The sequence below is a fragment of the Emys orbicularis genome, chromosome 1, assembly GCF_028017835.1.
Source record: "Emys orbicularis isolate rEmyOrb1 chromosome 1, rEmyOrb1.hap1, whole genome shotgun sequence".
Lineage (NCBI taxonomy): Eukaryota > Metazoa > Chordata > Testudines > Emydidae > Emys > Emys orbicularis.
Window position 1 is genome coordinate 247,807,307 of NC_088683.1, and position 14,371 is coordinate 247,821,677.

Genomic DNA, 14,371 nt, shown 5'->3' on the forward strand with positions numbered 1-14,371 from the left:
CCATGCCGCCTCCATGGATGCCGCACCGGTCTTGCGAGTCAGCGGGGATTCACCCTTTCTTGGCAAGGGGCTGAACTCCTGCTCCAAACCAGACCATTCCCCCTCCGGTGACCAGGGCAGAGCTGTGGAAGCCTGTGTCTACACACCGGTCTCTGACAAGGGTCAGTTGGCAGAAGGCAAGGATCGATGCCCTGCCCGACGACCAGTGCCACGATGAGGGGCAGTCCTGCACTGGTGGGAGATCGTCTAGGCGATAGTGACCTGCTCCATGGTGATCTCTGGCAGGAGGTTCACCAGTACCGCAAGTACGGGGACTGGTGCCTCAACTCCGGTGTCCTGTGCCTTATAGGAGAGCATGGTACCAGGTTCTTCTGGCCAGAGACTGGTGTTGCAGGGCCAGGGTCCTGGGTATTGGAGATAGGGACCTACCCCTATGGTTCAGGGATTGAGGGTGTTCCACTGCCCTTTGGGGAGGTCCCATGACTGACTTGCCCTTAGACGGTAGGGCCTTAGCCGAGTCCGGCACTTGGCGCATCTATGGTGTCGGACGGCCCACTAGGTCTTTAGCCACCTGGGCTGCTTCGGGCAACGAAGGCCCTAGGAGGAGGTCCCCTGCTGCTCCCGGGAATCGGAGGCAGATCCCTGGCTGGGTGTGAGGGTCCGACCGGAGCGGTACTCCCTTGGAGCTCTGGGGTGGGCACATGGCCTGACATAGGTCCTTTGCCCAAAGCCCCCTTCCCTTACTTAGGTGGTGCCAGGGAGCCCGTCTTCTGCCGCTTCTTGGGCATTGGTGGGGGTGAACAATGCTGGGCGGGGCCCGGTGCCGGCAGTGCACTCCGCACCGATGCCGAAGTGCTAGGAGTGGAGTCCAAATGAGAGGGCTCCGACACCAGATGAAGCTCAGCCTCCATGAGGAGGGCCCTCAAATGGATATTCCGCCCCTTCTGGGTTCTAGGGCAAAAGTTCTTACAAATCCTGCACTTGTCCTTTATTTGGGACTCCCCCAAGCACTTCAAACAGCTGTCATGGGGGTCACTAATAGGCATCTGCCTGTTGCATGACGAACATGGTTTGAAGCCCAGGAAATGGGGCATGCCCCACTCTGGGGTGAAGTCCCGGCCAGAACTCTGCTACTAAACTAACAACTAACACTTAAACTAATGGCTAACTAAGTACCTAAGAACTATACACAAAAGAGGTAATAATACCTGTTAAGAACTGCTAACACTCTTGCAATGTAAGACGAGGTGCTCTAACCAACCGTTACAGGTGGTAAGAAGGAACTGAGAGGGCATAGGGCTGGCGGCGCCTAATATACAGGCGCACTGGCACGGCACTCAAGAGGGCGCTACAGCCGACCCTACGGATACCACTAAGGCAAAAATCTCTGACGACTGTGCACATGGGCATGCACACACTTAGAATGGAATTGACATGAGCAAGCACTCGAAGAACAATGGGTTTAATATCAGTAGGACTGTTGCTTTTGAATGACTCCACATAGAAGCAGGGGGGGATGGGGCAGCTAGAACCCAGAACTTCCACAGAAGTAGTACGTGATCAAAAGGGGGACAGAGGCTGCTTTAAAAGAGGAGTGCTTCTCTAAGCAAGGCCAGCAAGACCAAGCCACCGCAACATGCAAGAAAGGCCAAGCTTTGAAGGCCGAGCCTAAGGACTCTGACCAAACCTACGACTCACAGAAGGAGTGAGATCATATTTGGGGGACTGCATCCAGTATTTTGTTTTTCCAAAGATCTGTAACTCTCTAGTGTGCTTTGTTAAGAGTAAAGCGTAGGTTGTTGCTAAGCCTTTGTTTCTTGCTTTCCTGCCACACTGTTCCTGAAGGATTTAACTAGAAACCAGAGCTTCCATAGCCAGGTGGACTTGGGGCAGGGGGGAGAGAACATGTCTAAGCAACTGGGAGTTTGGCAGGGTTGTGGCACTGATTCCAGGGTCTGAAATGGCCAGACTTCAAGATCCACTACCCAAGAAAGGTGTCAGATTCAGTGTCTGCATATGGAAGTGTGCCTGAGAGATCCAGAGCTAGGAACAGTGATCAGTCACTGCCCAGAGCTAGGGGGGCTTAAAAGCACCTGAGATCTGGCGACTGTGTCCACTAACAACAAACTGGAGTCAGTCCAGAGAAGGAGACCAGGCCAGGTCATGACAGGGGATTTAGGCAATGTGAGTAGGGACCTGTGGGGAGTAGAAGTGCAGCTACTGATGTACATGAATCCCTTCTCTTTTGTAGAATAGACTCTTGACAAGAGAAATGTAGCACCCGATGGACATTTAATGTGTGCCGCCTCTCCACTGACTCCATCAACTGGTCTTGTGTGGGCCCAGCTCCAACCAACCAATTAGGATTGCACGCACAGTGCATAAACTTTCAGTTATGGGCATGAATAATGGCTAAAAGTGACTCTAAATTCAACAATGAAGGGGGAAAAAACAGCCTCCTTCTTGCAACAGTTCCTTCTCAGCATTTACCTACCTACCTACCTACCAAGTTTTGTGTAGATAGACAATGTTTTATAAGAGATAATCAGTCAACAATGAAAAGCATAACTGACAAGGGAAAATTTCATCCAGAGCCCAATTTCAAAGGCTTTCATTTAAACCTTGTGAAAATAATTATAGTAACTACAAAGAAAACTCAAAGGGCATAAAAACTAGCAAGGTGTAAAATTTCACAGATTACCCACCTACTTTTGGAGAAATCCACCCCAGGAAATTATGCCTCATGTTAAAAGCATTTTAGAATGCAATTCTAATTAAGGAATCATTACCAGGGAGTTTAAGAATAAATTATAACAGGGATAACCACAAGACTCATGAAGGGGAGCATGGATCTTTCCTAATGCATGAAATAACTGGTTTATTTCACTTCCCATTTTGCACATTCAGGATTTTCCAAGTAACAAATTAAAATTAGCAGTTGGAAAGGACACAGACAGGTATTTAATATTTTTATCTACTTCCAAAATCATACATGCTTCTTATACTGATGCATCCGAATACAAAATGCCATTAACATACTGATTAGTGATATCAAACATATACAGTATTCTTAAAGAATCATATGAATTATATATAAAAATACAAGTAGCAAATGTCAAAAAATGTCAAGTTAAAGTTACAGTAGGATGATTATTTCTGAATATTTGCCATTACTGTAATATAAACAGAAACAGCAACAATAGTTTAGATGTAAGTGTGAACTTTTTAAGTTATTCTTTGTGTTTCTTGTTAAAAGTTTAAACAAAAACTTGGTTTTTGTTCCTGTTTGACAAACAGATTTGATTTCCCCCTCCCTCCCTCAAGAGTATGAATTAGTATTCTTTTATTATCTCTCTGCTTTCAGCAGAATTATTCATTTGTTACACAACTCTAGGAACAGATTTAGCTAATTGCTGCTGCTGAACCAGTATTAAGGCACTATTACAGAAAATACTTAAGTAACTAAAACGATGTCAGTGGTTCCATTGACTGTGATGCTTTATGTTACACATATGCTTACCAAACATGTGCTTACACATGTACCTGTACTGAACCATAGCTTTAGAGCACTGGTTCCCAAACTGGGGGCATGAAGAAATTCCAAGGGGGGCGCAAGGCTGCCCAGCGCTTGAGCTCCCAGCAGGGGAGGCTAGCCTCCGGCTCCTCCCCTCCTGTCCACCCTCCCCCGCAGCCACGCCGCTGCGCAGGCAGTACGGCTTGCACCTGCCCACCTCCCAGGCTTTCCAATAAGCCAGTCCTGCCGCTCTGAGCGGCCTGGTAAGGGTGCAGGGAGCAGGGGGAGGAGGGGGAGGAGCAGGGGCAGGAGGTCCCGGGGGGGGGGGGCAGTCAGGGGACAGGGAGCAGTTAGGTGGGGAGGAGTTCCGGGGGTGGTGGTTAGGAGACAGGGAGCGGGGGGGTTGGATAGGGAGTGGGGTCCAGGGGGGTGCAGTGGGTCCTGGGAGGGGGCGATCAGGGGACAAGGAGCGGGGGCGGGGGGTTGCATGGGGGGGGTCCCGGGAGGGGGCGGTCAGGGAACAAGGAGCGGGGGAGATTGAATAGGGAGTGGGGTCCTTGGGGGGGGCGGTTAGGGGACAAGGATCGGGGGTGGTTGGATGATAAAGGAGAGGTGGGGGGCGCAAGGGTTTCTCAAAAATGAAAAAGGGGCCGTGATGCCGAAAAGTTTGGAAACCACGGCTTTAGAGCATACAAACTAAGAAATATTCAGTCCAGGTCCTACATTAACAAGTTGCTATTCTTTAGTTTCTTATTGCTGGAGAGCTGGGTTTCAAAAGTAGATAATTAGCAAATAATGACTTTCCCTTTTTAAGTTATAGCAAATTTTGGAGTCAAAACTAAAGAATCTCTTCTAATAAATTAAATATTCTGAACTGCTGACAGCCACAGAGTAGGATTTTACCCCAGAAAGGTAACAATTAAATACATGTATTTCAACTGGAAATTTTATATACAGAGTTTGCTACTGAAATAATGTGAAATACTTAATTGGGTGTCATACCAGACTAATGTGACAAATCTAATTAAATGCAATTAATCTTATAATCTGCTTTAATTCCCTTTTCCTCGGCTTAAACGTTTTAGTACTGTGCAACTACTTTACTATTGATTAGGAGAATTTGGGTCCAAGTACTATTTCACTCATGTCCATTTTGAGCAACAATATAATATGGTCTTTTGCTATTAAAATAATTACATCAGTGAAAACAATTTCCAGCATAAGTTTAACTGCCCGACTGACATGATCAGAAAGTAAAGGCAATCTACAGAACAGGAACAGCATGGATAGAGACAAGGCAGGTGTTAAGGGTATGAGACTGTTGGTGTCACTAGGCATAACCCTAGGTAACTCGGGAGGGTGGAAGGCCACAAAGTGTCAATGAAGCCTTCCTGCACTAGGCCCATATGAACCAAACTTCTTCCATGTTTAAACTCTAATCAACCTCAAAAGCCAGGTGCAATTGGAATATGTAAGCAACCAGTTATCTGTGTGCAACCCCCTGCTCACACACGGTATCAAGCGGTAATAATGAGGCCTGCATGTTTCTGGCTGAAGGGCAAAAGGACAAGATAACGGTTTAAAGACGTTACTAACAAGCTAGGCTTATAGCTGCCAAGAATGACTTAACTACTTAAATGTAATCGTTATTTGCTTAGTAACTGTTACCAGGGAAGGGAGGGGTAGAGGGGGAGGAAGGGAGGGGAAGGGCGGGGGAGGCTTAACTGCAAAATGTATAAAAGAAGAAAAACTGTTTCTGTTAGTGTGCTTGATTTGAGACGTGCCTGTCTCCTAGCACCGCTTTGGGATCCCAAATAAACTTTGTTTGCTCCTCCTCCCCTGGTGTGTTTATTGGCGCGAAGCACACCGGGCAACGAACCCTGCTGTTGCTGTCCTCGGGCACTCTGTGCCGGCAACAGTCTTGGCGTCCCTGGGTGGGCTCGAGGCTGAAATTTAGCCTTGCCCGGACCCCTCTCGGAGGTCGACAGATTGCGGGGACGCCCGACGCCCAGCGCGCACCGGTGACTTTACCGGGGGCCTCGGCGAAGACGTGGTTTGGTCGACCCCAGAGGGCACAACGGTGCAACGCGCTCGAGCAGTGGAGAAGCAGCTGCCGGCGACGGTGGGTAACCGGTCCCGTGGATAAAGTAGGAACAGTCCAGTGGGGACTTTACCTGTTTTGACCTGGGGACGCCCAGTGTCTGCCTGTTTTGACCTGGGGACGCCCAGTGTCTCCCTAGAGTATGCGGCAGGGACAGAGTACTGCAGGCAGGGCAAGGTGTACACCCTTAGAATGCATTCTAGCAAATTGGAAAGTGTTTGGCGCAAATCCAATAACTAAAAGTAGATTAAAAAGGTTCTGTACAGTAGACTGGCCTCAATATCAGCTAGAGGACCAGGAAAGGTGGCCACCGGAAGGATCACTTAATTATAACACGATCCTTCAATTGCATCTGTTTTGTCAGCGAACGGGTAAATGGAATGAACATATGTATGTACAGTTGTTTATGTTGCTAAGAGATAGGTCAGATATTTTGCAAAAGTGTAATTTGACTCCGACAGGTTCGGTAGTAGCTACTGTTAGTCCCCAGAACCCCTGTAATGGCAGGTCCGGTGTCCCCTTCGGCTATCACACCCCCACCATATAAAGACAAGGCGTCTCAGGTCCCAGAAATCGCCCCCTCGGTGGAATTTTATCCGTTGATCACTGAGACCGTGGTGTCCAGACATGGCTCAGATAGGAATCAGGCCACTACTATGCAGGTTTACACCCATGTGCCTTTTAACCCGGTGGACCTAGCAGCCTTTAAGGCACAGGCAGGGGAATTCTCTACGAACCCAAGCAAGTTTATCTCGGTCTTTGAAGGGTGCCTGGCTAGCTGTAAGCCTGACTGGGATGATTGTAATGTCCTTATGCGGACCCTGCTGTCTGAGGTGGAGCGTAATCAGGTTGTGTCTAAAGAAAAGGAAAAGAGGCAAGCGAAAATTATGGTTGCAGCAGTACAGGCCGGTGGCAGGGGAAAATTCCAGGAAGGTGGAAGGGGCCGGGGAATGAGAGGACGTGGGCGTGGGCACCCTGGCTCACAAGTAAGGCGTCTGGGTCGCAACCAGTGTGCCATATGCCGGAAGGAGGGACATTGGAAAAATGAGTGCCCCGAAAGGGAAGGTACTCCCATGATGGCAGCGGAGGATCAAGAATAGGGGTGTCAGGGGAGATGGACTATCCTGCCCCCGGAACCCCGAGTAAAAATGCAGGTGGGAGATTCGGACATAGACTTTTTAATAGACTCTGGAGCTGCACGAACCGCTGTAAACCAACCCCTACAGCTGCCTGTGTCAGAGTCCCTCACTGTGGTGGGTGCCACAGGGAAAGGAACCAAGTGCCCAGTATATGCCCCAGCGGAATGTGCTTTGGGAAACAGAACTCTATTTCACAAACTGGTTTACCTCCCCGATTGTCCAACGCTTCTACTAGGACGGGACCTGCTTTGTCGCTTAGATGCCACCCTGCATTTCACCCAAGATGAAATAACCCTCACCTTACCCCCAGAGAATGCCTGGATAATGACCCTTGCAATTGAGCCCTCAGCCATGCAAGCCCCAGAGTGGAGCCAGTGGGAGGACAAAAGGAGGGTTAAAAAGCAGCTTTGCTGGACAGTGTTGGCCCAGGGATTTAAAAATTCCCCCACCCTTTTCGGCCAGGCCCTGGCCAGAGACTTGGAGGAGTGGGACAATGAGGACAGGGTCCTCCTCCTGCAATATGTGGATGACTTGTTAATTGCCGCTGTGGGTCTCACCCCCTTGCCTTAAAGCCACTGTGAGCCTCCTGAACTTTGTTGGACTCCTCAAAAGTGGGTGTGCTCGTCCTGTTTGTTGCTCCAAAGCTCTGTATAGAAGTTATTTTACTGGAAGGGTGTATAATGGCAATGTGTATGTGTTCATTGTTGGGAAAAGGTGTATGAGTGAAGAGTGGAAGTTTCCTTTGTAAGTTAAAAGAAGCCACGAAGGAGAGCAGGAAAAAGAACAGAACGAGTTAACTGAGGGAAAAAAATATAGCTAGCAAGCTCAGTCCAAAGATAAGATGCTGGCCCCATCCAAGGACATTGTTCACAGCTAAGACTTGGCTGACAACCAAGAAAAGGGGGGCCTGAATGTGCCCAAGCAACTATGAGATCTGCAAAACACTGCCAGGCATTAATGAAATGTGTAAGGTTTCTTTTCTCACAGATAAAAGAAGTGCTAACCAAAGACCCTAGCAGCCCTGCCATTCATTGAAACAAGGAGACTGAGTCTACGTAAAGTCCATCAACGAAAAACTGCTTTGGCTCCACACTGGAAAGGCCCTTTCCAAGTCCTGTTAACCACCAACACCGCTGTGAAGTGCCAAGGACTGCCCACCTGGACCCAGGCTTCTCTCTGTAAAAAGACCCCTCCACCTCGGGAGGGTTCTCCGACTGATAAGCCTATTTAAAGACAGGGTGATGTGCTAGTAACCTCTCCCCTGTATGATGCTGAACCACACTGTTTCAGGAAAAGAGAAAAAGGAACACTTGCTTCATTGAAACCACAAAGTCCAGGAATTCCTGACTACAAAAGACATTAAGAACTGACCCTGGTGAAGAAACAAAGAATTATATGCTGGCAGGGAGGCTCTTACCCAGCTTATGAATAAATATTTTCTAACCTCTGGACTTAGACCCCTGGCCTCCCAGGTACAGGCTGAATGTCTAGTCTGCCAAAAGAACAACCCTCGACCAGGAGTGTCAGTGCCACCAGCCACTCTGGAACCTACCCCAGGCCCAGGACTGGTTTGGCAAATAGACTTTACTGAGTTCCCCGGGACCCAAGGATTCAGATACCTTCTCGTCTTGGTGGATCGATTCAGCGGATGGCCTGAAGCCTTCCCATGCCGTAACAACACTGCCAAAACGGTGGCTCTGAAATTTGTCAAGGAGATCATTCCCCGCTTCGGACTCCCCCAGTGGATGGAATCTGACAACGGAACACACTTCACATCCCAAGTCATTCAAAAGCTATCGGATGCCCTGCAAATCCCCTGAAAGCTCCACACTCCATGGCGACCGCAGGCCAGTGGAGTAGTGGAACGCACAAATCAGACACTTAAGCGGCACCTCTCAAAGGTCTGCCAAGAGGCTTCCCTTAAGTGGCCTGATGCCTTACCCCTTGTTTTGCTCCGCATTCGCGCTCTCCCAAAGAGCAGGTTAGGGCTCAGTCCCTTCGAGATTATGTTTGAAAGGGCATGGCCTATGAACGGTACACCGGTTCTGGCAGGGGAGTGGGAAATGGGGTGTGGCTTTTTATCTCAGTATATGTGCTCTCTGTCTGCTGTTCTCTGTTCTCTCCACAGGTATACCAGAGATTTGCAGCCTCTCCCGCTGGATGCCCCTGTCCACTCCTTGCAGCCAGGCGATTCCGTTCTCATTCTGACCTGGAAGGACGAGCCTCTCCAAGAAAAGTGGAAGGGACCCCACACCGTCCTGCTGGTCTCCCACACAGCAGCAAAGGTCGAGGGACACAAGAACTGGATTCATCACTCCCGTCTGAAGGCAGTGCCCGCTCCTGAACGGTGGACCGTCCAGCCTACGGAAAAGGACTACCAGCGACGACCTGGGACTTAAACTGTTATTCAAAAAAAACAGTAAGATCTGCTGGGAATGCCCTGTGGTCTCTTTGGACAGTCGCAGTGCACTCCCCGCGAAAACTCTAAGCGTTGGTTGTGTTTACTCTCACAGGGCCGGCCTAACCTGGTGGCCTGGTCCTTTTTGTTTTTAATCTGCCTACTATTGGTAATTGTTATTTTGTGGGTATTTGGGGAATTGTAATTGTTAGGCCCTAGGGTCACCTACCCAGCATGAGTTCAGGTCCAGGGTCTGCCACAGTGGTACTCTTTGCCATAGGGACACTCCTCTCGTTACCTCCCGTTCCCTCCCCAGGCACATGCGGGATGGAAAGGAATCCCTACTAACTTGGAAACAAACACCTATGAGTCCCTGAAGATTTGCTTTGCCCAAGAGTTTAACCTCTCTAACTGCTGAGTATGCTCCCAAATCCCGCACCATGCAGCAGGGTTACCCTGGAGGGTAGTTCCCCAAAATTGGTCAGATATCTGCTAGGGATGGTTCAGTAGGGGAAGAAATACCTCGGGTACCCCCGTCGCAAAACTGTACCATTGAATCCCAGTATGCATTAAGGGACAACCCCTGGCCGCCCCAGGCAGCGTAAATCTTTGTATGCCACCTCAGAGCCCATTAAGGAAGGAGACAGGTTGGGTATGATCCTCCTCCCATCCTATGGGGTGGGTTGGCTAACCCAATTTTATCGTAGGCTCTCTGTGTTTCTCACCAAGTATGCCAATAAGACCTTAGCCATAAAAAAGAGCCTTAACTCAAAGCTATACCAGCTCCGGTTGCTGTCCCTGCAAAACAGACAGGCCTTAGATTATGTTTTAGCCTCCCAGGGCAGGGTGTGTGCCCTTATTGGGAATGAATGTTGTACTTATGTCCCAGAAAACTCACAGGACATTAACAAGCATGTCCTGTCGGCCGAACAGGCTTTCGAGCAGTGGAAGGCCCAGGAAAGGGAACCCACGGTTTTCAATTCCCTTTGGAGTTGGTTGCCCGGCCTAGGAGGACTGGGGGGTGGCCTTGTGCGTCTCCTCCTCACAGGTGTGGTACTCTGCCTGGTCGACCTCCTCCTGATTGCTTGTTTTAAGATGCTCCTCCGTAAGCTTTGTGCCCCCCGTTCCCCAAAAATCCCGGCATACCCTCTCATTAAAAACCCCAGCTTCATAGCACTCAATCATATCTTGTCCACAGAATATGAGAAAACTCAGCCAAAGGCTTGTTGAGTATTCTCAAAGGGGGGAGTTGTTGGTGTCACTAGGCATAACCCTAGGTAACTCAGGAGGGTGGAAGGCCACAAAGTGTCAATGAAGCCTTCCTGCACTAGGCCTATATGAACCAAACTTCTTCCATGTTTAAACTCTAATCAACCTCAAAAGCCAGGTGCAATTGGAATATGTAAGCAACCAGTTATCTGTGTGCAACCCCCTGCTCACACCGGTATCAAGCGGTAATAATGAGGCCTGCATGTTTCTGGCTGAAGGGAAAAAGGACAAGATAACGGTTTAAAGAAGTTACTAACAAGCTAGGCTTATAGCTGCCAAGAATGACTTAACTGCTTAAATGTAATCGTTATTTGCTTAGTAACTGTTACCAGGGAAGGGGGGGTAGAGGGAGAGGAAGGGAGGGGAAGGGGGGGGGTTGAGGCTTAACTGCAAAATGTATAAAAGAAGAAAAACTGTTTCTGTTAGTGTGCTTGATTTGAGACGTGCCTGTCTCCTAGCACCGCTTTGGGATCCCAAATAAACTTTGTTTGCTCCTCCACCCCTGGTGTGTTTATTGGCGCGAAGCACACCGGGCAACGAACCCTGCTGTTGCTGTCCTCGGGCACTCTGTGCCGGCAACAAGACTGCCTAGAACAGCATACCTGAAGCAGCAGCAGATGTAAGTAATTTCTCTATCATGAATAAATGCCTTTGTATAACTTGGCCACCACGGCTCTCGCTAACCAAGAGATTTATATGACAGAACTTTGTCTCTAACTGTCAAAATATAAAACATATGTCCTGTATAGTTCTTTGCCGGTAAGAGTCATTAGGTGTCTTGCATCATGAGTTACGAGTCTAATAGCATTCCAAGTCATGCAAGTCACTGAAGTATCAAAAAGGAGACAATTAGGAACCATAGCGATAGAAGCCTGCATCGTAAATAAGGCAATTACAGCCATAAAACTTCTATCCTTCTAACATTAAAATCGTTAGTACAATCAGCAAAGAATAAACTCAAAACAATTTCTTCGGGGCTACAATTTCTTCTTAGTAATTCAAAGCTAGCAAAATGGAGAATAAAGCAAAATGGAGTACAATTTAGAGTACAGTGCAATTTACTTGAGACAATTTCTTCCCATTAGGCTTATGCTTACACCTAACGGGTTTGCTACTGTCATTTGTGAGAAGTCCAAGGCTTGAACCTCAGCCCATCTCAATCGGCAGAAGCATATACTGAGTGTTCCTTTTCTATGCACTGTGAAATAGGTAACTAGAACAAGGTAGGGCCTAGCCTATGAGCAAAAAATCTGGGATTCAGGAAAAGGAGGAGTTTTTAAAGCTTATCACTGAAGAGCTTGTCTCTATGGACAGTATATGCCCTTCACCACAGAACACAAATGACTGCCAGATACGCTGCTTGATTTAAGTTAAGACTTCTCAAACATTTTCATAATGTATATTACATCTTAATAAAGATAGAATTTAATTGCATGGACCACTTTCTACTCCATCCACAATCTGACATCTATTACAAGTAGATCCAACACTTTGAAACTGATTATTAGTGATGCAGAAGAAAGCTCAACACTCAAACTCTACAATCTATCCTGAAGGATGATCCCTCACTCTCACAGATCTTGGGAGACAGGCCAGTCCTCGCTTACAGACAGCCCCCACAACCTGAAGCAAATACTCACCAGCAACCACACAACAAAAAACACTAACCCAGGAACCTATCCTTGCAACAAAGCCCGTTGCCAGCTCTGTCCACATATCTATTCAGCGGACACTATCATAGGACCTAATCACATCAGCCACACTATCAGAGGCTCATTCACCTGCACATCTACCAATGTGATATGTGCCAGCATGTGCCAGCAATGCCCCTCTGCCATGTACACTGGCCAAACCGGACAGTCTCTATGCAAAAGAATAAATGGACACGAATCAGACGTCAAGAATTATAACGTTCAAAAACCAGTCGGAGAACACTTCAACCTCCCTGGTCACTCAATTACAGATCTAAAAGTCGCAATTATTCAACAAAAAAACATCAAAAACAGACTCCAATGAGAAACTGCAGAACTAGAATTAATTTGCAAACTGGACACCATTAAATTAGGCTTGAATAAAGACAGGGAGTGGATGAGTCATTACACAAACTAAAAACTATTTCCCCCTATTAATTTTCCCCCTACTGTTACTCACACCTTCTTGTCAACTGTTTGAAATGGGCCATCCTGATTATCACTACAAAAGTTTTTTTTCTCCTGCTGATAATAGCCCACCTTAATTGATTAGTCTCATTAGAGTTGGTAGGCCAACACCCATTTTTTTCATGTTCTCTGTGTGTATATATATATCTTCCTCTGCATGCATCTGATGAAGTGGGCTTTAGCCCACAAAAGCTTATGCTCAAATAAATTTGTTAATCTCTAAGGTGCCACAAATACTCTTCGTTCTTTTATCATTCTTGTTCACCTTCTAAATATTTTTTATATAATACAAGATGGAGTGGTATGAAGGTTCTCTGGGTGAGAGTTTGGGATGACCAGTTCGGATGATCACACATTTTTCACAGTGGTAAAATTATGTAGGCAATCCCAAGCAAATGCTGATAAAACCTTTCTACCACATCATTCTGTATGGACAAAGAAAATCCATTTTACAGGATATGGTATCTTAAACAGAGTTTTAGAGTTTTCTTTTAGTGTAAACATTCATTGTATTCCTAACCCTATAAAGTTTTCACTACAAAGGGCCAGATCCTCAACCGTAAAAAGCCTCTTGGGAAGGTGTAATTATGTTTTGTTCTTAAATGGTAGATGTTTGAAGCTGCTCAGTGGTTTGAAATATTAGGATAAGTTCCAAGGAGATGGATCAATGGGCAAAGGGCAGGCAAAGCAATCAAAGACTCATGACAAATTAATTTAACACATGGCCAGGGCCGGCTCCAGGCATCAGCCTGGCAAGCAGGTGCTTGGGGCGGCCGCTCCAGAGAGGGGCGGCACGTCCAGGTATTCGGCGGCAATTCGGCGGACGGTCCCTCACTCCCTCTCGGAGCGAAGGACCTCCCGCCGAATTGCCACCGCAGATCGCGATCGCGGCTTTTTTTTTTGGCTGTTTGGGGCGGCCAAAACCCTGGAGCCGGCCCTGCACATGGCTCTGCAGCTTCTGAAGTAATTGCTCATTTACTTGTGTCTTCAGGGCTGTTCATTCTGCAGAATCTACAAACAAGCGTGCTTTTTTGTTGTGTAAACTGGACTCAGGTTACAAACCCACTTTAAATAAGATACATAACAGATGTCCGATGATAAACTTTCATTCACTACATTTCTGGGCCATATTCAAATTAGTAAACTGAAGTTAAACAGTTTTGTTTCCCATGACCATGGTCCTTCAAATTCTTCTACATCTTCCCTTTTTACAAATTTTCAAAAATGTGTTTTAAATTTTATCATTACATGTTGAGCTCCTGGATCTTAAAGTGGCTTTTAAATAATACTTTGCAAATCCTTAATCTAGATTCTCTAAGTAAAAATTGGCTTGTTTTTCCATAATAATAAAGCAGTGAGAATTAGAACAGTCTATCTTCTCCATCTTACAAACTGATGACAGATCATAATTTATATGTATATTCTAGATTTCAATGCTCTTTTATTGCTGTTTCTGTCTACTGAGTAAATGCATTTTTTGAAACTTGGGTAGGTAAAGTATTTACATGCTAAACTAGGGTACTGGCCTACCAGGTAATAAGTGCATTCAGAGTTATCTAACAATTAGGCTGCCATTTTAACTTGCACTTCGAATTCTCTGACTATTGTAGATTTAAATGGGTCCTTTTCATATTTACTTGAATGCACTTTGTTGGAAATCTGACATAAGAGAAAGTTATTAACTAAAAATAATTGTATGTTGTCTGATAGTAGCTATGAATCTGAAGTTATCTGTACCACTGTAACTAGACCTACAGTTACAGTTCAAAATTAACAAGATTGGGAAATTTA